Genomic DNA, 21385 nt, shown 5'->3' with positions numbered 1-21385 from the left:
GTGCCGAGCCCAGCGCATGCTGCCCGTTCCCTCCACCCCCCCCCCCCCCCGCACCTTCCCCTCCCTTCCCCTACCTAACCCACCCCCCCCAGCCCTATCTAAACATTCCCCCTACCTTTGTTGGGGAAAGTTACGCCTGCCAGAGGCAGGCGTAACTCTGTGCGCACCAGTGGGCTGCTGGTGTGCACATCACCCAACCCGGGGGCTGGTCCGGAGGCCTCGACCACACCCTCAGGCGGTGCCACGCCCTGACACGCCCCAGAACGCCCCGAAATTCGCGCCACCCACCTGACACGCCCCCGACACGCCCCCTTGCAAAGCCCCGGGACTTACACGCATCCCGGGGCTTGTGCGCACCGCCGAACCTATGCAAAATAGGCTCGGCACGTGCAGGGGTGTTTTAAAAGGGTTACGCGCGTACCTTATGCGCGTAACCCTTTTAAAATCCGACCCCCTGTGAGGTACCTCAGTCGTAGACTGTTAAAGCACAAATTGGGATATGCAGCCATAGAAAAAGAGTGCCTGGCCATTAAATGGGTAATAGAAAACTTGAAATACTACCTCTGGGGAAGTATTAGTATTAGTTACGGATCATGCCCCCTTAATGTGGTTGAACTTAATGAAAGACACAAATGCCCAAGTAACACGTTGGTACCTTGCCCTCCAGGAGTATGATTTCCAAGTTCTGCATAGAGCAGGTAAGGATCACATTAATGCAGATTTCTTATCTAGGAAACCCAGGCTAGAGGATGAGGAACTGACTAGGGTTGACAAAAAAAGAGGGGGGGTATGTGAAGGAATAAGCCTTCAATACCAGCACAGCAGTCCACCAGAGGGAAGGAGAAGCTGTTAACCCTGGGTAGTAACAGGTGACACTAGTTTCGGTAATAACCCAAAGGAATCCCAAGGAAGAGGCAAAAGGGATGTCTCTGCGGGGAGGGAGCCAGCCGAGTGGATAGGCTCTCCTCAACCAAGTGGGACACCTTGGAACGTCCAATGGCAAGAAAGGGGCTGGTCTCCCGGGAAGGAATCAGGACAAGAGCCAGAAAGGCCCACCCAGGGAGAGGAGGAGCTACTAGGGGCCTCGGGAGGTGAAGAGGAGGAGATGGAGTTCATTCGGGCAGGAGCGAGCCAGGAGGAGGAAGGAACAAACCACCCCTCCGAAGAGGAAGCTAGTGACGACGCCATGGAAACTTAGTGAGCCAAGGGATTTATAAACTGGAGAAGAAAAAAACTGCATGCAGGTACAGCACACTTTAAACAAGGAAAGATATTAGAGGGAGGTTGTGGCAGGGCTGACTCCAGCCAAAGCATTACCACAGGTGGGAGGTGTTTAAACCTGCTCAGCTTATTTTTTTTGCGTTTGTTGCTTTACAAACCTGTGTGCTGAGCAGTACTATAATCCAAAAGGAGAAAAACTGTTTCATCCCCTAGAAGAAGGACTGTGATTAACCACAAGGGCTTTTTTGTGTTTGTTGCTTTGCAAATGTGTGTGCTGAGTAGTACTATAATCCAAGAGAAGAAAAGAGCGGTTTCATACCTTGGGGAGGAAGGCCTACCAGGAGGTAGGCCTGCAAGAAGAATTTACTCTATTTCCTGCTCTGAGGAAGATGATTGGACACTTCCTGTCTTTTCTGGGTTGTTTGTGACTAGAGTGTTTTGTTTTTTTATTTTAGCCTCGCACGGAGGCGCATGGACTTGTATATACGTTTCCTGTCAAGTTTTGGCAAAGAAAGTCCTGGAGTCCTGCAGCGTAGAACAAGAGACAAAAGTCCCAGATACGTTTCAGCGGACTGGAGGTGTCAGAAGACAGTGGACATTCACAGTTGCCCAATTTGAAAGTGTTATGAAGCAACGTTTTTTGAATAGAGCGTACTTATCTCTTGTCATAAAAAGAGCATATAAATGCGTCCTTCATGTTAATAGGGATCTCCTTTTTTTACCAAATACCCCATACTCCACGGAGAGACTTGGCTGTATGCTTCCTTATTCTAGTCACATTGGGGAAGTTTGTGTCGGCATTAATCGCCATTGGTCCGTATTATCATCCCATTCCATTTTTGGCGAAACTCCGAGGTTCGCATTTCAGAGAGGATGGAATTTGCGTGACATGCTTGTTCACTCTGACATAGGCCCTAAACCCTGCTCTGTCACTTCACCATCTGGACACACTCCGTGCGGCTCCTGCACAATTTGCCCCCTTTCCGCTACGCTCGCAGTGTTTTCTCACCCTTTTAAGCCCAAACAATATCCCCTCCTACACGCTTCCAATTGTCATTCCAGTGGTGTTGTCTATGTCATCATTTGTCCTTGCCCAAAGATCTACGTAGGCAAAACTACCAGGAAAATTAGAACAAGAATTATAGAACATTGTTCCTGCATTCGTCTCTCTAAAAGAGAGGCACCCCTGGTTGAACACTGGATTTCTGCCTCACATCTTATCTCTGACTTACAATTTTTTGTGATTGAAACCTTCCCCATACCTGCCCGGGGGGATGATTTTTCCAACAGACTGGTGCGCTGTGAACAGCACTGGATCTTTGAATTAGGCTCACTTCACCCTGCTGGCCTCAATAGAGAAATTGAATGGTCTGCAATCTACTGACTATTCAGTTTCTTTTCTCTGTGCATTGCTTTGTGTTGTATTTTTCTAAGATGGTTTATGGTCATTACACACAATTATGCTCAGAAGAAACCATGTTTCATTTTATCATGTAATACAAATCAAATTTTGTTTATCAAAACTTTTATGTTATTTCCTGTGTATGTTTTTTTGAGAGGCTGTTATGGCTATTTGATATATAATTGTGCTTTGATTTAACCACAGTCATGTTTTCTTTTTTATATCATGTAAACAAACACCTTTCTCGGTGTTTCCTCATCTCTAGTGCATGTCTCTGTGTCATCCAGAGATGGTTTTTTCAGAAATGTTTTATGGCTATTACATGTTCAATTATTTTTGATGTAACCACATTTATGGTACTATGTACACAAGCATACTGCTGTTCCTTTTTTTCAATTTTATTGCTTTTACTTTTCTCATCTTCAATAATTGTTTTTTATCTCTAATTCTAACAAACTTAGACTACTGCAACACATTATACTTAGGATTGCCATTATCATCAATATATCCATTACAACTTGTCCAAAATGCTACTGCAAGAACAATATACAACTTATCTCGCAAAGAACATATAACACCTACCTTACAACATTTACACTGGCTTCCTATAACTCACCGTATCAGATATAAAATCTTGTCCACCATCCACAATTTGCTCTACAATGTTGACTCGGTATGGCTTTGCTCCATGTTACGCATATACAAACCCCCAAGACAGCTATGATCCATGAACAAATGTTTGCTAGAAGTACCAACAGTCAAAACAGTCAGCTTGGCTCTAATCCGCAAAAGAACCTTTTCAGTTGCCGGTCCAATCCTATGGAACTCTCTCCCTGAAAACCTTCGACTTACATCAAACCGTAAAGAATTCAAGAAAATGCTAAAGACACATCTATAATGATGCGTACAATATAACTTAATTACAATAATACGATATACTGCTAGATCTTTATTATGTTTAAATTAGTTGTGTTTGACTATTTTAACTTACGTATGTAAACTTGTGCTTGACTATTTTAACTTATGTATGTATATTTGTAAACCGCCTAGACGGACATGTAAATGTCTCATTGTTTGCGGTATATAAAAATTTTTAAATAAATAAATAAAATCTCTTTTTTTTTATTAATTATTTTTCTAAATATTTTTGTAATGTATTCTCTCCATTCAATAGTTTATTCATCGTTCTTTTCTTCACATTTTTATTTGCTCTCTTGCTTGAAAGTTCAGCTTTTCTTACTGCCTTGTACTTCTTTTTACGGTCCTTATTTACAATTTTTTGCTTTTTTCTTGTCTGTTACTTCTCGACAAAGGTTTGTTTACGTGTAAGCTCCTTTTGCATTTGTTCATTGTGGCAGTATGTCTTCATCATCACATTCATTCTGCCCCCTCAGTTTGGCACATTTTCACTTCTTCAAATCTGCATTTTGCAGCAAGTACACTCGGCAGACTGTCACGCTGGATGGCGTCTTTTGTCAAAGATATGCTTTGCACTAATCAAATGTTCCCAATTATGTAGAGCAAAGCATTTTTTTATCGTTATCATTTTTCATTATTGGATCTTTGTGTCTGCTATTTTGAAATATTTTATTGGTATCTAGAAATTTTTTATATGAGTTTTTAATTATTGCATATTCCATTCATCAGCCGTTTTGAAATAATCCGTTCTTTTTATTATGGTTTTACTACTATTGATTTTATATTTCTTGATTTGTTTTATGAGGACTAGTGATGTTTCTCTTTTTCCTTTGTTACACTGCATACAGTCTCTCTGGCTTGCTGCAGTTTCCAGTTCAGTTTTTGTCTGCATGTTACTAGTCATGCTTTATGGGCTTTTTTTCTTTGTTAGGTGAGGGGCTGCACATGTGACTTGAGGTGAGGTATTCTGTTGGTGTGTAGTTTCTATGTAGGGTTCTATAGCAGCCTGGCTTGGTCCGTTTTCCTAATAGGAGGACTTTTGGAGTTTGAAAGCCTGGTGTAATATTTTCAGTGTTGCCTTTTCTTAGGTAAGGTGGTTACTGTTTGAGTGCTGGAAATTGGTGCTGTTTTGATATGGAATGTTTACTATTTATGCAATTTCTTTTCAGATAGAGTACTTATCTTTCCCTTGTGTCATTCTTAACAATAAAAGTAATACTGGGCCTTTATTTTTTATTTCCACCGTGAATTGTAATGAGCAGTGTGTCACTCATGTGAGCATGGTCTCTCAGGTGTGTCACGATGGGAAAAGGTTTGAGAACCACTGATTTAAAGTGTTTATTCTTTTTCAAAACTAAGATATTAAGGTAAGAGGGAGAATAGTGATAGCTAATTTTAAAAAGAAGTGAAATATGGAATTATTACTCAGTTTAACAGAGAAAAATGTGTGTAGGACAGTAGGAGAGAAATTGATTGGCACATTTAACAAAAACTGCTGGGGTAAATATATAATCCAAGATGGATTAAATTATTTGCTTGATATAAGATGCTGAAGCACATCTAAAGTTCTTTCATCAGACTGGGCATCAGCAACTGACTAAAGCTATGTATATTGATAGATTTCCACATTCAAAGCAGTATAATCACAGGTTTTTATTGAAATAATAATAGAAGCCTAAATTGAAACCCAAGCAGTTTGGAGTCTCATGTGCTTGAAAGAAGTCTCAGTTTAACTAAGGGACAACTACTGAAAGCTATTGCATAATCATACTTTACAAGTAATTAAACATTGGAGTTTATAAAATTCTAGTGCCATCAAGGGAAAGAAGTTGTTAATTGTTACTTAATAAATGAGTAAACAGAGTGATTCTGACAAAGATATCTTAAAGAAGCCTTAAGAAGACTTTTAGTCTGTAATCATTATTTACACCTATGGGTATTGATCTACAACTGAAAAAGCATCCAGCAATAATAACAACATTGCAAACACTAAGAAGGGAATAGTGAAAGAGTGAATGCCTGCATCATCACTTTTATTGTTCATGACACATTTTATAATCCATTTGTGACATTTTAGAATTAGGAAAATTCCAATTATTTTTTTCTAAATAAGAACATAAGAACATGCCATACTGGGTCAGACCAGAGGGTAGAACAGGACTAAATACCACAAAAACTGAAGTGTAAATTCAAGCAGCTGGAATAATTAAACATCTCCCTCTAGGAACTGGAGCATCTGACAGCTCTATGTACAGTATTTAAGTAGAGGTATCATCAACAGAAAAAAGGAGGTAATATTACCCTTATATAGGTCAGTAGTGAGACCCCACTTTGAGTACTTGGTACAGTTCTGGAGGCCGTACCTGTTACATATGCATATAATTGTATGGAATGTGCAAGATCCGTGCTAAATATTTTCTTGCTGCTTGGTTTGTTTTTTTTTTTATCTTTTCTGGATTTGCAGCCCCACCTAGATGGGTGCTAGTGTATATAACAAACGTTGGTTAATATCTGCTGGCTCCACTTAATATCTATACCCACTTTCTGGCGACAAGGGTAGGATCCTGTACCTGTGGGTGTGCACGGGCAGAAAGAATGTGCAGTTCTTGATTGTTGAGTTCAGCATGATCAGCCAGCATTCAGGGGCAGGGATCAAAGCAAAACATTCACCTGCAGCGGTGTGGCCACTGTTGGTCACATTCAGGAATTTGATATTAGACTGCACAATGCCTAGGACTCTTATGCAGTCATTCAGTTTGAAAGCTAATAAGATGAGATCCCTGTACAGAAACAGGCTGTTCTCTTGACTGTGTGTGTGGAGAAAAAAAACATATGAATGAAAAACCAAAAAGCCACTGGATAACTTGTACATACAGGGGCAGATTTTTAGAGGAGCGCAGGGTACATTTGTGCACGCTACCCGGCGCGCACAAACCTATACCCGATTTTATAACATGCGCGCGCTGCCGCGCGCATGTTATAAAATCCAGGGTCAGCGCATGCAAGGGGGTGCGCACTTGTGCACCTTGCGCGCGCCGAGCCCTAGGGGAGGCCTGATGGCTTTCCCCGTTCCCTCCGAGGCCGCTCCGAAATCGGAGCGGCCTCGGAGGGAACTTTCCTTTTGCTCCCCCCACCTTCTTCTATCTAACCCACCCCCCAGCCCTACCTAAATCCCCCCCCTACCATTGTTGTCTAAGTTACGCGTGCCGGCCAGCAGCTGGCCACCTTCCCCCGGAACAGCTGCTGTGCTGGAGGACTCAGGACTGCCCCCAGACCGCCGCCCCACCCCCTGCCCTGCCGTCTTCCCGCCCCCTTTTTCAAAGCCCCAGGACATACACGCGTCCCGGGGCTTGCGCGCGCCGCCGAACCTATGCAAAATAGGCTCGGCGCGCACAGGGGGTGTTTTAAAGGGTTACGCGCGTATATTACGCGTATATTACGCGCGTAACCCTTTGAAAATCTACCCCACAGTATAATATATAAAGGTACCCACAAACTGTCCAACCGCTTTCGCAATGTGTTTGCCAAAGTTTGGTTTATGAAGTCTTTTTTCCTTCTTTAAAATTTAATTCAAAATTTAATTCAAAATTTAATTTAGTCTTTGGAGTTCAATATATTTATGGGTACTTTTATATACTATACTGGGAAAAAACATATGCCTTCATGCATTTTCTGGTTTCACTAGCCTTGCCAAACACTAAGACTTATGCGGAGATTGCAGAGTTACTAAAGGATGGCCTATCTCACCTATTCCATTCATCATTGTGCAAAGGTTTCAGTTCCTCAAGTGGAATCAAAGTTATAATTAGAGCATTGTCATATATATGACTTAGCTGTTTTATGAGGAAACAGCTCACTCTTTCATACACAAGCTCTCACACTCACACATGCTCTCACTCACATATACACAAACTCCCTCTCTCTCAAGCACATACTCACATTCCCTTTTACCTGGGCCTCTCCATCTGAGGAGGAAAGGGAGTCCCAGAGCTTTCTCTCACTCAGGCTGCCGCACAGCCTCTTCTTGATTTCAGCAACCGGCAAGTTGGGGTGCACCAGTGACCCAAAAGGCCTTTTACTTCTTCGTGGCTCAAGACACTGGAGACCCCGTTTGCACAGGGCTAAGGATGCCCTTGTTCTGTCTTCTTAAGCACGTGGTCCAATGGCACACGCTTTGTCTTCCTTCTGCGTGGGGCCCACCTAGGTGATGTTTTTATCAGGGCCAGGTTCTGCAGCAGATTCCGGAGTTTTCAGGAGAGTTTCTGGGCACTGAAAAATGTACAAAAAAAAGTTCCCGGATGCCCCCTACAGCCAGCGCCTGGGAGCCTTGGCTCCCCCCTTCCCTCAGTTCAACACTGGTTGAACTCCAGGTGATCCAAATGTGGATACCTACTTACATTTCATTTGGTTTCTTAGATGAATCCAAGTTATTTCCTCTTATTTCTTTTGTAAGGTAATAATCTTTAAGGATATTTACAACATGTTTGGTGTTATTTTCCTTCATAATAAGAAATCTGGCCATACACTGAAGCAACAACAATAGGCTTATGGTACAGGAACCCGAGTTAGAGCTGGGAATCAAATTCCGAAATAATTGAGATCACTGATATTACTATAAGGGATAAGGTGTGGAATACTTCACATCGGAAGTCTTTTCCTATTGGAATCTAGGTGCCTCCTTATCTGATTCCAAAGATTAGAGTGTTCTTCTGTTTTGGTAAGAGAGCTGGAGACTGATAGGTTCACTGAAAGTAGTCTTATTCCACATGGCAGCCTGAGTTGTTCAGTTGCTGATAAGGGTAAGGCTACAGAGTTTATAATTTTTATTACACCCTAGATGAGACATGCTAATTGAAACCAATAAGGAACTAGGTTTCATGGGATCAGCTTTCATGGGTTTCACTCATACTTGATACATAAGGTGAGGACTGGGGTAAATAGGAAAATTTACAGGGTAGCCTAGTATCAATTTGGCAAGGAGTTTGGGGATATATAAAGGTGGTTACTAGAGTCCTCTGTTAAAAACCTTGAAACTTATCCTGCCTTGTTTCCTCCCCAGAGAGGACAAACAGCCTTTCAGTTTCAAAACATAACATTTATTAAGTAGCTTAGAGATCTATAAGAGCTGGCAGGATTTGTTTATTTCATGCATACAAAGTTAAGATAGCAGAAACTATAAGGAAAATCAAGATTGTGTTTTCCTTATGGGAGTAAATGAAGCGAGGTCTTACAGAATTTAACTGTTCACCTGGCAGTGCCAATCTACTCGTTTTAAATTTGCCTTAGTCTTTTATACACTGTTAAACATGGCTTGCATATGATTCTCCCTTCCTCTCTCTCAGGTAATTTTCCTTCATGCGCCTCGCAGACATCACATATTCTGCTTACTCAGTGCTTCTTTTGTTTCTTGTAACTTTCTTGGCACCTTTCTTATCAGGAATTTACTCATGATGTTCTCAGCCTCAGGTGTTCTGACTCTGGGCTGAATTTTTTCCCTTCAGGCTTTTTTATTCCAGTTACTAGTCGACATGGGGCAGTTTTCTTAAAGCAGTAATTAACCTAAATCCTCATTTCCCTCTTGATGATTGGGACATCATCACCATTAGGGCCATGCGACTGTCTTAGGTTGTCAGAGGGCGTACTCTGATCTTACCCATCATTGTCAACATGACTAATGTTGAGGAGGTCCCTTTCCCAGGAAGCTGCTGTATCGAGGGAAGCATAGAGGTTCTGTGTCAGACTTGACCTTTGAATGTTGATCGTTTTCAAGGTGATAGGAGACGTTATTTGGGCGCATAAACAATAAACAGGTAGGCAAACACATACACACTACTATCACAACCATATGAAGGACCAGAGCAAACCACAAGAAACCCCTGCGATTGCCCCTAGGGATGTGAGCCAGTTCACCAGTTATTCCCATCAGGTAGATCAGTGGTTGGTCATACTTGGGGACAGACACCGTGCCTTGGCGCATTTGACTGAATCCATCACTAATTCAGAATTATCATCTACAAAAACAAAAATTGTCCTTTTACAATAACACATACTCCGCCTTAGGATAATAACAGATAATCATTCGGTTCTGCATATGGCTGTGATAATTCATTAATAATTTAGGTAAAAGCATACTCGTAAGCCATAACTTCTAAAACAGCTTATAAACACTGTATTTTTGTACCATAAATTGAAAAAGGAATCCCTGTAACTAATGGAATGACACCTGTAATGGCTAACCCTACTGTTATTACGTGTGTTTTAGTGGATCCTTGGGTGCTGTGGAGATGACCACACCCACAGGGAGGAACCCCGTGAGGAGCCACAGCACTGGGCTAGACTCTATACACAAAACACTGGAATTTAACTCTTTTATTATACAGCTTGAAGATAGCCACCAGGTGGCAGTGGTGAGTTGTAGTCTCAGGGACCTCGGCAGAGGGAGCCCTTCTCTCCTAGGTGACATCAGGATGTTCCGCAGCAAGGAGTTACTGTGGATGAGACAGATGAGATATTAGAGTACTCACTCAGTGTTAGCTGTTATGGATGCGATTCCACCAGATAGTTGTCGTAGGTACAGGCACTGAGACAGGGAGAGCAGGCCCTCGAGAAGTGAGTACCTGTTCCCTGGATGGCACCTGAAAATAGAACAGAGGGCCCCCGAGGAGCGAGTACCCAAGTTAGTAGCAAGCTCTGAAGGGCAGAAGGAAAGCTTCCTGCAGGCAGCAGGGAATTGGCAGAGTAGCGCAGACAGGGACAGTTCATGTCCATAAGAGTCTACTCAAACCTTTGCAACTCAATGAGCTAGCAATCCTGAGAAGTAGTTATACCCAGATTGGCGTGATATCAGATGAGGGAACGAGTCAGTGAATTACAGGCCTTAGTCCATTATTCTCCATATCTACAGTTTTATCACCAAAAGGTGGTTCTCAGGACTCACCCGTCCTTCCTGCCAAAAGTGGTTTCTCAATTCCATCTCAATCAAACCATAGAACTACCCATCTTTTTCCCTAAACCTCACGCAAATGATAGGGAAAAATTACTGCATACACTAGACTACAAAAGAGCTTTAGCACACAACAAAGAAAAAACAAACTTGGACTCCTGTGTTTCTCAACTCTTTGTCTCTTTCAACCTGAAGGCACCTGGACTACCAGTGGCTAAACGCACCATCTCCAGCTGGATAGCACAGTGCATCAAATTCTACTACGACAAACAGAATTTACAGCTATATTCTGTTCTGAAAGCTCACCAAGTCAGAGCAGTGGCGACCTCCTTGGCACACCTTAAAAATGTACAACCCATAGACATTTGTAAGGCAGCAACATGGTCATCGCTCCATACCTTCACCTCTCACTACTGCCTTGATCAACAAGCAGCCACTGATGCGAAGATAAGGCAAGCAATCCTGCACTCTCTATCCTCCTCTCCACGGTGACTGCCACACTGTTAAAGATCACGTACAACCATGTATATCACCAACAACGTGATCGGGAGCGTGGGACTCCCATGACAGCATGGCTAATTCAACCCTGCTATCAACGGGAAAAGCAAGTTTGCTTACCGTAAACGGTGTTTCCGTAGATAGCAGGATGAATTAGCCATGCTGACCCTCCCTCCTCCCTGACAGTCTCCGTCTCTTCGACTACATTACAGCTTAATCACAGACTGAGGAGAATCTGTTACTTTCCTGCTCAGGAACACATGCACAGCCGCAGAGAGCAAAAATCTAATCTCTGTGCTTGGTAAAGCTCCGCCTCCCGGACCTGAATGACAGATCCCATGACAACATGGCTAATTCATCCTGCTATCTACGGAAACACCGTTTACGGTAAGCAAACTTGCTTTTTCGGTCCTTTCGCATCAGCGAGTTGGTTGCGAGAGCTACTAAGGGGTCTGAGGCTTCCGGCCTCTTATTTCAGCATGTGAGCATCAGAGCAGATTCGGTGGTTCTTTTTATTCACAGATCCAAAACAGATCAGGCGGGTAGAGGGTTATCGATGGTGCTTCATTCCGTTCCAGGTTTGCGGACCTGCCCTGTTGCTAACGCAGTCGCCTTCGGGTGGATTCGCCATGAAGGTGGTTCTCATTTTCTAGTTCATCGCGACTTGCAGCCCTTGACAAAATACCAGTTAGAGGCGGTTTTGCGGGCTTGTTTGTCTGCGTTAGGGTTGGATACCTTGAGGTTTGGGACTCACCCTTTTCGAATCGGGACAGCAACGTCTGCGGTGACATCTGGCCTGTCGGGCGGAGTGATTCAAAGAAATGGGAGGTGGAAATCAGACGCCTTCACTGGGTACATGCGTACTGGTACTCCTTAGTTACACATGATAGTAATTGTTTTCTCCTTGCAGGTGCTGCATACCGGGAGACTGTTTATGGATCGTGGGACATTCTTAGGTTGCCTGGGCCCATTCGCAAGTTCAAGGTTGCCCGTATGGGACACACTTGGACTTGGAGGGCCGGGGAGGGAGCGCTGTTGGCTGGGGCAGAGAGGAATGCGTTGGTGATAGTTGCTGCCTTGCCTGCAATAGAGGCTTGATTGGCTTAGCCCCCTGCATGTTTTAATCATCCATCTTGGCGGAAAAGACTGGGGCAAGATGTCTGGCCGTAAGTCATTAGCATGGTGCTCAGGGATTTGATGTCCAATTCCATCCTGTTGCGGCTAGTGTACTCTGCTGATCCGACATAACTCCAAGGCCTGCTATGACTGCGAATAAAATATGGCGTCACTGTTGTGCCAAGGCCAATCAGAAGATTGGTTCTTGGCTGGCTGCGATGGGGAGTTTTCATATTTCACACGATTGGTCCTGGGGCCTGGAGAGTAGTCTGTTCAGGAGGGATAGGGTCCACTTGTCCTTTATTGGTTTGGACCTATTCTTCAATTTGCTGCAAGAGGCCTTGGAATGCATTTTTTGTGGGGGTCCTGGCCGCATCTTTGGGGTTCGCAGGTAATTCTTACCTGCGCTTGTGGCGGGTAGCCCGAGCCGATTGGGGAGTTAAGCCTCGGTTAACAGTTGTCTGAATTGACAGGGGTCAGGTCAGGGATTCTTAGCAGAACAACTGGGTGCAGTTATTGCTGGTACGACTCCTTGCTGGACAGTGGCAGGAGTCAACATGATCAATGATGTCACTTCATACACACACACTTCATACACACACACACTTCATACACTTCATACACACATACACTTCATACACCATACACACATACACTTCATACACACATACACACATACACACATACACTTCATACACACATACACTTCATACACACACACTTCATACACACACACACAGACACACGTACGTATGTACGTACGTGTGTCTGTGTGTGTGTGTGTGTGTGTTTGTGTGTGTGTGTGTGTTTTCTGCTGTGAAGGGATGGGTGCGAGCAGAAGCGTCGGTCCTGGCTACCCATATTATCTCCATTGAGTGTTGTGGTGGTTTATTTCTATAAGGGTAAGACTGCACTCATTCTCATGTGGCAAATTCCATTTACTTTCAGAGATTCATATCTCTCTCATTAGATAGGGAAAAATTGATTATCAATTATTTCCTTGTAGTGAGTATAAAAGTATAATAAAAAATACTTATTTAGTCTGCAGAAGATAATCGGGAGAAGGGAGTCAGTATATTTTATTGAGTTTCTAAAGATAGGATAGTAGGAACTGTTACATACTACAACTTTAAGAGTAGTAATCGTCTCAGTCCTCACTATCGAGCATTGAACTCAAGCATCTAACTCAGTCATCTAAAGCTACTCCACATTGCTTGCGTAAAGGCAAGGTGGCGATAGCTAACAGCATATTCAAGCTCTTTCCCCTACCAGCTACATAGAGGGAGTCTGAGATAAGTGCCAGACAATTGCTACCAAATACTCTCATTTAAAAAGAAAATAGAGAAAACACACACCATACGCAAAGAAAGGGACACATACCTAGGAAAGTTACTACCTGAGAATTTGTTTTCTTGGGTTATCTTCACAAGAAGTTCTATATTTTTGAAAATCAAAACTTAATCGCAACAAACCAACAGGAGTAGAGTTAAGTATTTGATAGAAGACATACAATGATTGTGAGGAAAAAAAAGTGAATGTTATATTTAATTCATAATACATAATTTGTGAAAGAACTAGGTTCTTTATTCCTAAGTGACAATTTCCATTGCATTTCTTACTATATATTTAACACAAGCTTAATTGCTTTCAAAAAGGGAATATAGAAATAGAATTTTAACTGTTTCATCTTTGTCATTTATTTCAAATTCTATATTCTCGATTTGTAAACCTACCTGGTTATCATCTCAGGAATTCATTATTTTCAAGAGGAAACCTTAAATAATACCATGATGCTCATTAGTTCCAGACCAAGCTGGTTTACAAAAATTATAAGTAAAAGTATGGCGCGCGCCTAATGGCGCGCGCCTTTCGATCCCACTGGTAAAAGGATCCTGGGCTGGCCCATCATTGAGCTGATGACGGAATTTCTCTTTTGGAATTGACAAGCATGTCTTAAACTATCCCTTTGCTTTGATACTAGAAAGCTGTTCATTACAACCTTAGTGTATGTAAGAGGAAGCTATGTTTCTTCAGGATGACTACCCCCTACGTAGCTTGTGTGAGGGGATGGAGAAGGTTTGAAAGAGGAACGGATGTTGTTCTTAAATAGCATTCTGTGGAGAGAAAGGGGGGAGGCAGGTGTGGAGAGTGGAGCAGTGCGTTGCACACAGAAGGATCAGGTTAATTAAAGCATCCTTTTTCAGGCTAAGGGTCTATTCAGCAAATGCTTTAGAGTAAAGCAGGCATTCATTGGCATGCTAGACGTGTAAAGAACCATAAGAGCAACTCGCTTGTAGCTAGCTACCCCTTACATAACATGCACCATGGCACTATGGACAGGAGAAGGTAAAAGAGTGGTTCCATGGTGTAACGGCTAGCACTCTGGACTCTGAATCCAGTGATCCGAGTTCAAATCTCGGTGGAACCTGTGCCTTTTCTCTCCTGGATGCCCACAAACCCTTCTGCTGGCATTCCTTATCCAGCGTTCCATACTGAAGAATAGCAGAATGCTTAGGGAATAGTTGTAAAATGTGATTGCAGTTGCGAGGAGAAGTCCATAATTAGCCACTGCTTCTTGACCGTATTAGTAGCATGGGGTCTATTTCATGTTTGGCTACTTTCCGGGGACTTGGATTGGCAATTGTTGGAAAAAGGATACTGAGTTTGATGGACCCTTAGCCTGACCCAGTACGGCACATCATATGTTCTTATGGTACCTACAAGACATAAGAGGTCTAATCAGTTTAAAATGAGTGGGGCATGTGCTTGTTCCATAGTTCAATGGTCAGGACTCTTTATCCAGCAATGTGAGTCAAATCTCACAGGAACCTGTTGCCTTTTCTGTCCTGGATGCCAACAAATCCTCTTGCTGGCTTTCCTTGTCCAGTGTTCCATACTGGAGAACAGCAGGAAGCTTAGGGAATAGTTGCAAAATGAGATTGCAGTTGCCTGGTATCTACAAGAAATGAGGAAGAATTGTTTTGGAAGGGTGGGAAGCAAGCAGAGGGGAGGGGCCCAAGTGGAGGTTTCATGCTGTAATGGTTAGCATGCTGGTCTTTAAATCCTGTGATCTGAGTTCAAATGTCAGTGGAGCCTGCTGTTTAATGCTCACCCCCAGCAGATGCTTTAAGAGGAGAACTGGATCTTTGTAGGCCCAACTCTGGGCAATTAGTTATGGACCTAGGTAGAATAGCCTGACAGAAATCGGTGCCCCCTTCCGTTTCTCAGAATGTGTAACTATACTCATCTTGTCTCCCAGCAGCAAAAAAGGTTGGGGAGGGCTCTGGAGAGGAAACAGAGAAAAGCTCGAGCAGCATTTGTCCCCATTCAGCCACCCAGAGTAAAAGGAGGTTGTGGTAGTTTTGAAAGAGAGGATTACATGGGTATTTTCTCCCTTGGAAAACTAGCTACAAGGTCTAAGGGTCACAAAAGTAGCCAGGGGTCTTGCACCTCCTGGCGCGCGCCTTTCGATCCCACTGGTGAAAGGATCCTGGGCTGGCCCATCATTGAGCTGATGACGGAATTTCTCTTTTGGAATTGACAAGCTTGTCTTAAACTATCCCTTTGCTTTGATACCAGAAAGCTGTTCATTACAACCTTAGTGTATGTAAGAGGAAGCTATGTTTCTTCAGGATGACTACCCCCTACGTAGCTTGTGTGAGGGGATGGAGAAGGTTTGAAAGAGGAACGGATGTTGTTCTTAAATAGCGTTCTGTGGAAGAGAAAGGGGGGAGGCAGGTGTGGAGAGTGGAGCAGTGCGTTGCACACAGAAGGATCGGCCCCTCCCCCACACCCTCCCAAAGTAGCCGAGATAGCTCAGTTGGGGAGAGCGTTAGACTGAAGATCTAAAGGTCCCTGGTTCAATCCCGGGTCTCGGCATCACTTTTCATAGTTCACTCAGGGTAATGACACCTTTGGTCTTGATCCTTACTAAGAAAAGACTGAGAGGTTAATTAAAGCATCCTTTTTCAGGATAAGGGTCTATTCAGCAAATGCTTTAGAGTAAAGCAGGCATTCATTGGCATGCTAGACGTGTAAAGAACCATAAGAGCAACTCGCTTGTAGCTAGCTACCCCTTACATAACATGCACCATGGCACTATGGACAGGAGAAGGTAAAAGAGTGGTTCCACGGTGTAACGGCTAGCACTCTGGACTCTGAATCCAGTGATCCGAGTTCAAATCTCGGTGGAACCTGTGCCTTTTCTCTCCTGGATGCCCACAAACCCTTCTGCTGGCATTCCTTATCCAGCGTTCCATACTGAAGAATAGCAGAATGCTTAGGGAATAGTTGTAAAATGTGATTGCCGTTGCGAGGAGAAGTTCATAATTAGCCACTGCTTCTTGACCGTATTAGTAGCATGGGGTCTATTTCATGTTTGGCTACTTTCCGGGGACTTGGATTGGCAATTGTTGGAAAAAGGATACTGAGTTTGATGGACCCTTAGCCTGACCCAGTACGGCACATCATATGTTCTTATGGTACCTACAAGACATAAGAGGTCTAATCAGTTTAAAATGAGTGGGGCATGTGCTTGTTCCATAGTGCAATGGTCAGGACTCTTTATCCAGCAATGTGAGTCAAATCTCACAGGAACCTGTTGCCTTTCTGTCCTGGATGCCAACAAATCCTCTTGCTGGCTTTCCTTATCCAGTGTTCCATACTGGAGAACAGCAGGAAGCTTAGGGAATAGTTGCAAAATGAGATTGCAGTTGCCTGGTATCTACAAGAAATGAGGAAGAATTGTTTTGGAAGGGTGGGAAGCAAGCAGAGGGGAGGGGCCCAAGTGGAGGTTTCATGCTGTAATGGTTAGCATGCTGGTCTTTAAATCCTGTGATCTGAGTTCAAATGTCAGTGGAGCCTGCTGTTTAATGCTCACCCCCAGCAGATGCTTTAAGAGGAGAACTGGATCTTTGTAGGCCCAACTCTGGGCAATTAGTTATGGACCTAGGTAGAATAGCCTGACAGAAATCGGTGCCCCCTTCCGTTTCTCAGAATGTGTAACTATACTCATCTTGTCTCCCAGCAGCAAAAAAGGTTGGGGAGGGCTCTGGAGAGGAAACAGAGAAAAGCTCGAGCAGCATTTGTCCCCATTCAGCCACCCAGAGTAAAAGGAGGTTGTGGTAGTTTTGAAAGAGAGGATTACATGGGTATTTTCTCCCTTGGAAAATTAGCTACAAGGTCTAAGGGTCACAAAAGTAGCCAGGGGTCTTGCACCTCCTGGCGCGCGCCTTTCGATCCCACTGGTGAAAGGATCCTGGGCTGGCCCATCATTGAGCTGATGACGGAATTTCTCTTTTGGAATTGACAAGCTTGTCTTAAACTATCCCTTTGCTTTGATACCAGAAAGCTGTTCATTACAACCTTAGTGTATGTAAGAGGAAGCTATGTTTCTTCAGGATGACTACCCCCTACGTAGCTTGTGTGAGGGGATGGAGAAGGTTTGAAAGAGGAACGGATGTTGTTCTTAAATAGCGTTCTGTGGAAGAGAAAGGGGGGAGGCAGGTGTGGAGAGTGGAGCAGTGCGTTGCACACAGAAGGATCGGCCCCTCCCCCACACCCTCCCGAAGTAGCCGAGATAGCTCAGTTGGGAGAGCGTTAGACTGAAGATCTAAAGGTCCCTGGTTCAATCCCGGGTCTCGGCATCACTTTTCATAGTTCACTCAGGGTAATGACACCTTTGGTCTTGATCCTTACTAAGAAAAGACTGAGAGGTTAATTAAAGCATCCTTTTTCAGGCTAAGGGTCTATTCAGCAAATGCTTTAGAGTAAAGCAGGCATTCATTGGCATGCTAGACGTGTAAAGAACCATAAGAGCAACTCGCTTGTAGCTAGCTACCCCTTACATAACATGCACCATGGCACTATGGACAGGAGAAGGTAAAAGAGTGGTTCCATGGTGTAACGGCTAGCACTCTGGACTCTGAATCCAGTGATCCGAGTTCAAATCTCGGTGGAACCTGTGCCTTTTCTCTCCTGGATGCCCACAAACCCTTCTGCTGGCATTCCTTATCCAGCGTTCCATACTGAAGAATAGCAGAATGCTTAGGGAATAGTTGTAAAATGTGATTGCAGTTGCGAGGAGAAGTCCATAATTAGCCACTGCTTCTTGACCGTATTAGTAGCATGGGGTCTATTTCATGTTTGGCTACTTTCCGGGGACTTGGATTGGCAATTGTTGGAAAAAGGATACTGAGTTTGATGGACCCTTAGCCTGACCCAGTACGGCACATCATATGTTCTTATGGTACCTACAAGACATAAGAGGTCTAATCAGTTTAAAATGAGTGGGGCATGTGCTTGTTCCATAGTGCAATGGTCAGGACTCTTTATCCAGCAATGTGAGTCAAATCTCACAGGAACCTGTTGCCTTTTCTGTCCTGGATGCCAACAAATCCTCTTGCTGGCTTTCCTTGTCCAGTGTTCCATACTGGAGAACAGCAGGAAGCTTAGGGAATAGTTGCAAAATGAGATTGCAGTTGCCTGGTATCTACAAGAAATGAGGAAGAATTGTTTTGGAAGGGTGGGAAGCAAGCAGAGGGGAGGGGCCCAAGTGGAGGTTTCATGCTGTAATGGTTAGCATGCTGGTCTTTAAATCTTGTGATCTGAGTTCAAATGTCAGTGGAGCCTGCTGTTTAATGCTCACTCCCAGCAGATGCTTTAAGAGGAGAACTGGATCTTTGTAGGCCCAACTCTGGGCAATTAGTTATGGACCTAGGTAGAATAGCCTGACAGAAATCGGTGCCCCCTTCCGTTTCTCAGAATGTGTAACTATACTCATCTTGTCTCCCAGCAGCAAAAAAGGTTGGGGAGGGCTCTGGAGAGGAAACAGAGAAAAGCTCGAGCAGCATTTGTCCCCATTCAGCCACCCAGAGTAAAGGAGGTTGTGGTAGTTTTGAAAGAGAGGATTACATGGGTATTTTCTCCCTTGGAAAATTAGCTACAAGGTCTAAGGGTCACAAAAGTAGCCAGGGGTCTTGCACCTCCTGGCGCGCGCCTTTCGATCCCACTGGTGAAAGGATCCTGGGCTGGCCCATCATTGAGCTGATGACGGAATTTCTCTTTTGGAATTGACAAGCATGTCTTAAACTATCCCTTTGCTTTGATACCAGAAAGCTGTTCATTACAACCTTAGTGTATGTAAGAGGAAGCTATGTTTCTTCAGGATGACTACCCCCTACGTAGCTTGTGTGAGGGGATGGAGAAGGTTTGAAAGAGGAACGGATGTTGTTCTTAAATAGCGTTCTGTGGAAGAGAAAGGGGGGAGGCAGGTGTGGAGAGTGGAGCAGTGCGTTGCACACAGAAGGATCGGCCCCTCCCCCACACCCTCCCGAAGTAGCCGAGATAGCTCAGTTGGGAGAGCGTTAGACTGAAGATCTAAAGGTCCCTGGTTCAATCCCGGGTCTCGGCATCACTTTTCATAGTTCACTCAGGGTAATGACACCTTTGGTCTTGATCCTTACTAAGAAAAGACTGAGAGGTTAATTAAAGCATCCTTTTTCAGGCTAAGGGTCTATTCAGCAAATGCTTTAGAGTAAAGCAGGCATTCATTGGCCATGCTAGACGTGTAAAGAACCATAAGAGCAACTCGCTTGTAGCTAGCTACCCCTTACATAACATGCACCATGGCACTATGGACAGGAGAAGGTAAAAGAGTGGTTCCATGGTGTAACGGCTAGCACTCTGGACTCTGAATCCAGTGATCCGAGTTCAAATCTCGGTGGAACCTGTGCCTTTTCTCTCCTGGATGCCAAAAACCCTTCTGCTGGCATTCCTTATCCAGCGTTCCATACTGAAGAATAGCAGAATGCTTAGGGAATAGTTGTAAAATGTGATTGCAGTTGCGAGGAGAAGTCCATAATTAGCCACTGCTTCTTGACCGTATTAGTAGCATGGGGTCTATTTCATGTTTGGCTACTTTCCGGGGACTTGGATTGGCAATTGTTGGAAAAAGGATACTGAGTTTGATGGACCCTTAGCCTGACCCAGTACGGCACATCATATGTTCTTATGGTACCTACAAGACATAAGAGGTCTAATCAGTTTAAAATGAGTGGGGCATGTGCTTGTTCCATAGTGCAATGGTCAGGACTCTTTATCCAGCAATGTGAGTCAAATCTCACAGGAACCTGTTGCCTTTTCTGTCCTGGATGCCAACAAATCCTCTTGCTGGCTTTCCTTGTCCAGTGTTCCATACTGGAGAACAGCAGGAAGCTTAGGGAATAGTTGCAAAATGAGATTGCAGTTGCCTGGTATCTACAAGAAATGAGGAAGAATTGTTTTGGAAGGGTGGGAAGCAAGCAGAGGGGAGGGGCCCAAGTGGAGGTTTCATGCTGTAATGGTTAGCATGCTGGTCTTTAAATCCTGTGATCTGAGTTCAAATGTCAGTGGAGCCTGCTGTTTAATGCTCACTCCCAGCAGATGCTTTAAGAGGAGAACTGGATCTTTGTAGGCCCAACTCTGGGCAATTAGTTATGGACCTAGGTAGAATAGCCTGACAGAAATCGGTGCCCCCTTCCGTTTCTCAGAATGTGTAACTATACTCATCTTGTCTCCCAGCAGCAAAAAAGGTTGGGGAGGGCTCTGGAGAGGAAACAGAGAAAAGCTCGAGCAGCATTTGTCCCCATTCAGCCACCCAGAGTAAAAGGAGGTTGTGGTAGTTTTGAAAGAGAGGATTACATGGGTATTTTCTCCCTTGGAAAATTAGCTACAAGGTCTAAGGGTCACAAAAGTAGCCAGGGGTCTTGCACCTCCTGGCGCGCGCCTTTCGATCCCACTGGTGAAAGGATCCTGGGCTGGCCCATCATTGAGCTGATGACGGAATTTCTCTTTTGGAATTGACAAGCTTGTCTTAAACTATCCCTTTGCTTTGATACCAGAAAGCTGTTCATTACAACCTTAGTGTATGTAAGAGGAAGCTATGTTTCTTCAGGATGACTACCCCCCTACGTAGCTTGTGTGAGGGGATGGAGAAGGTTTGAAAGAGGAACGGATGTTGTTCTTAAATAGCGTTCTGTGGAAGAGAAAGGGGGGAGGCAGGTGTGGAGAGTGGAGCAGTGCGTTGCACACAGAAGGATCGGCCCCCTCCCCCACACCCTCCCGAAGTAGCCGAGATAGCTCAGTTGGGAGAGCGTTAGGACTGAAGATCTAAAGGTCCCTGGTTCAATCCCGGGTCTCGGCATCACTTTTCATAGTTCACTCAGGGTAATGACACCTTTGGTCTTGATCCTTACTAAGAAAAGACTGAGAGGTTAATTAAAGCATCCTTTTTCAGGCTAAGGGTCTAT

At 44.0% G+C, this 21385-nt stretch overlaps 8 non-coding genes across 8 annotated transcripts; all 8 read left to right on the top strand.

Annotated features, from left to right (window-relative positions):
* Window positions 1-14454: 14454 nt before the first annotated feature.
* On the top strand, window positions 14455-14526 carry TRNAQ-CUG. Its single transcript has one exon. It is a non-coding gene; the product is annotated as a tRNA-Gln (tRNA).
* Window positions 14527-15903: 1377 nt separating this feature from the next.
* Window positions 15904-15977, top strand: TRNAF-GAA. The gene has a single exon. It is a non-coding gene; the product is annotated as a tRNA-Phe (tRNA).
* Window positions 15978-16222: 245 nt separating this feature from the next.
* On the top strand, window positions 16223-16294 carry TRNAQ-CUG. The gene has a single exon. It is a non-coding gene; the product is annotated as a tRNA-Gln (tRNA).
* Window positions 16295-17670: 1376 nt separating this feature from the next.
* On the top strand, window positions 17671-17743 carry TRNAF-GAA. Its single transcript has one exon. It is a non-coding gene; the product is annotated as a tRNA-Phe (tRNA).
* A 245-nt stretch (window positions 17744-17988) lies between these two features.
* TRNAQ-CUG lies at window positions 17989-18060 on the top strand. Its single transcript has one exon. It is a non-coding gene; the product is annotated as a tRNA-Gln (tRNA).
* Window positions 18061-19436: 1376 nt separating this feature from the next.
* Window positions 19437-19509, top strand: TRNAF-GAA. The gene has a single exon. It is a non-coding gene; the product is annotated as a tRNA-Phe (tRNA).
* Window positions 19510-19755: 246 nt separating this feature from the next.
* TRNAQ-CUG lies at window positions 19756-19827 on the top strand. Its single transcript has one exon. It is a non-coding gene; the product is annotated as a tRNA-Gln (tRNA).
* Window positions 19828-21205: 1378 nt separating this feature from the next.
* Window positions 21206-21279, top strand: TRNAF-GAA. Its single transcript has one exon. It is a non-coding gene; the product is annotated as a tRNA-Phe (tRNA).
* Window positions 21280-21385: the final 106 nt, after the last annotated feature.

This window comes from Rhinatrema bivittatum, unplaced genomic scaffold (genome assembly GCF_901001135.1).
Source record: "Rhinatrema bivittatum unplaced genomic scaffold, aRhiBiv1.1, whole genome shotgun sequence".
Taxonomy (NCBI): Eukaryota; Metazoa; Chordata; class Amphibia; order Gymnophiona; family Rhinatrematidae; genus Rhinatrema; species Rhinatrema bivittatum.
This window is presented reverse-complemented; position numbering and strand designations above follow the sequence as displayed.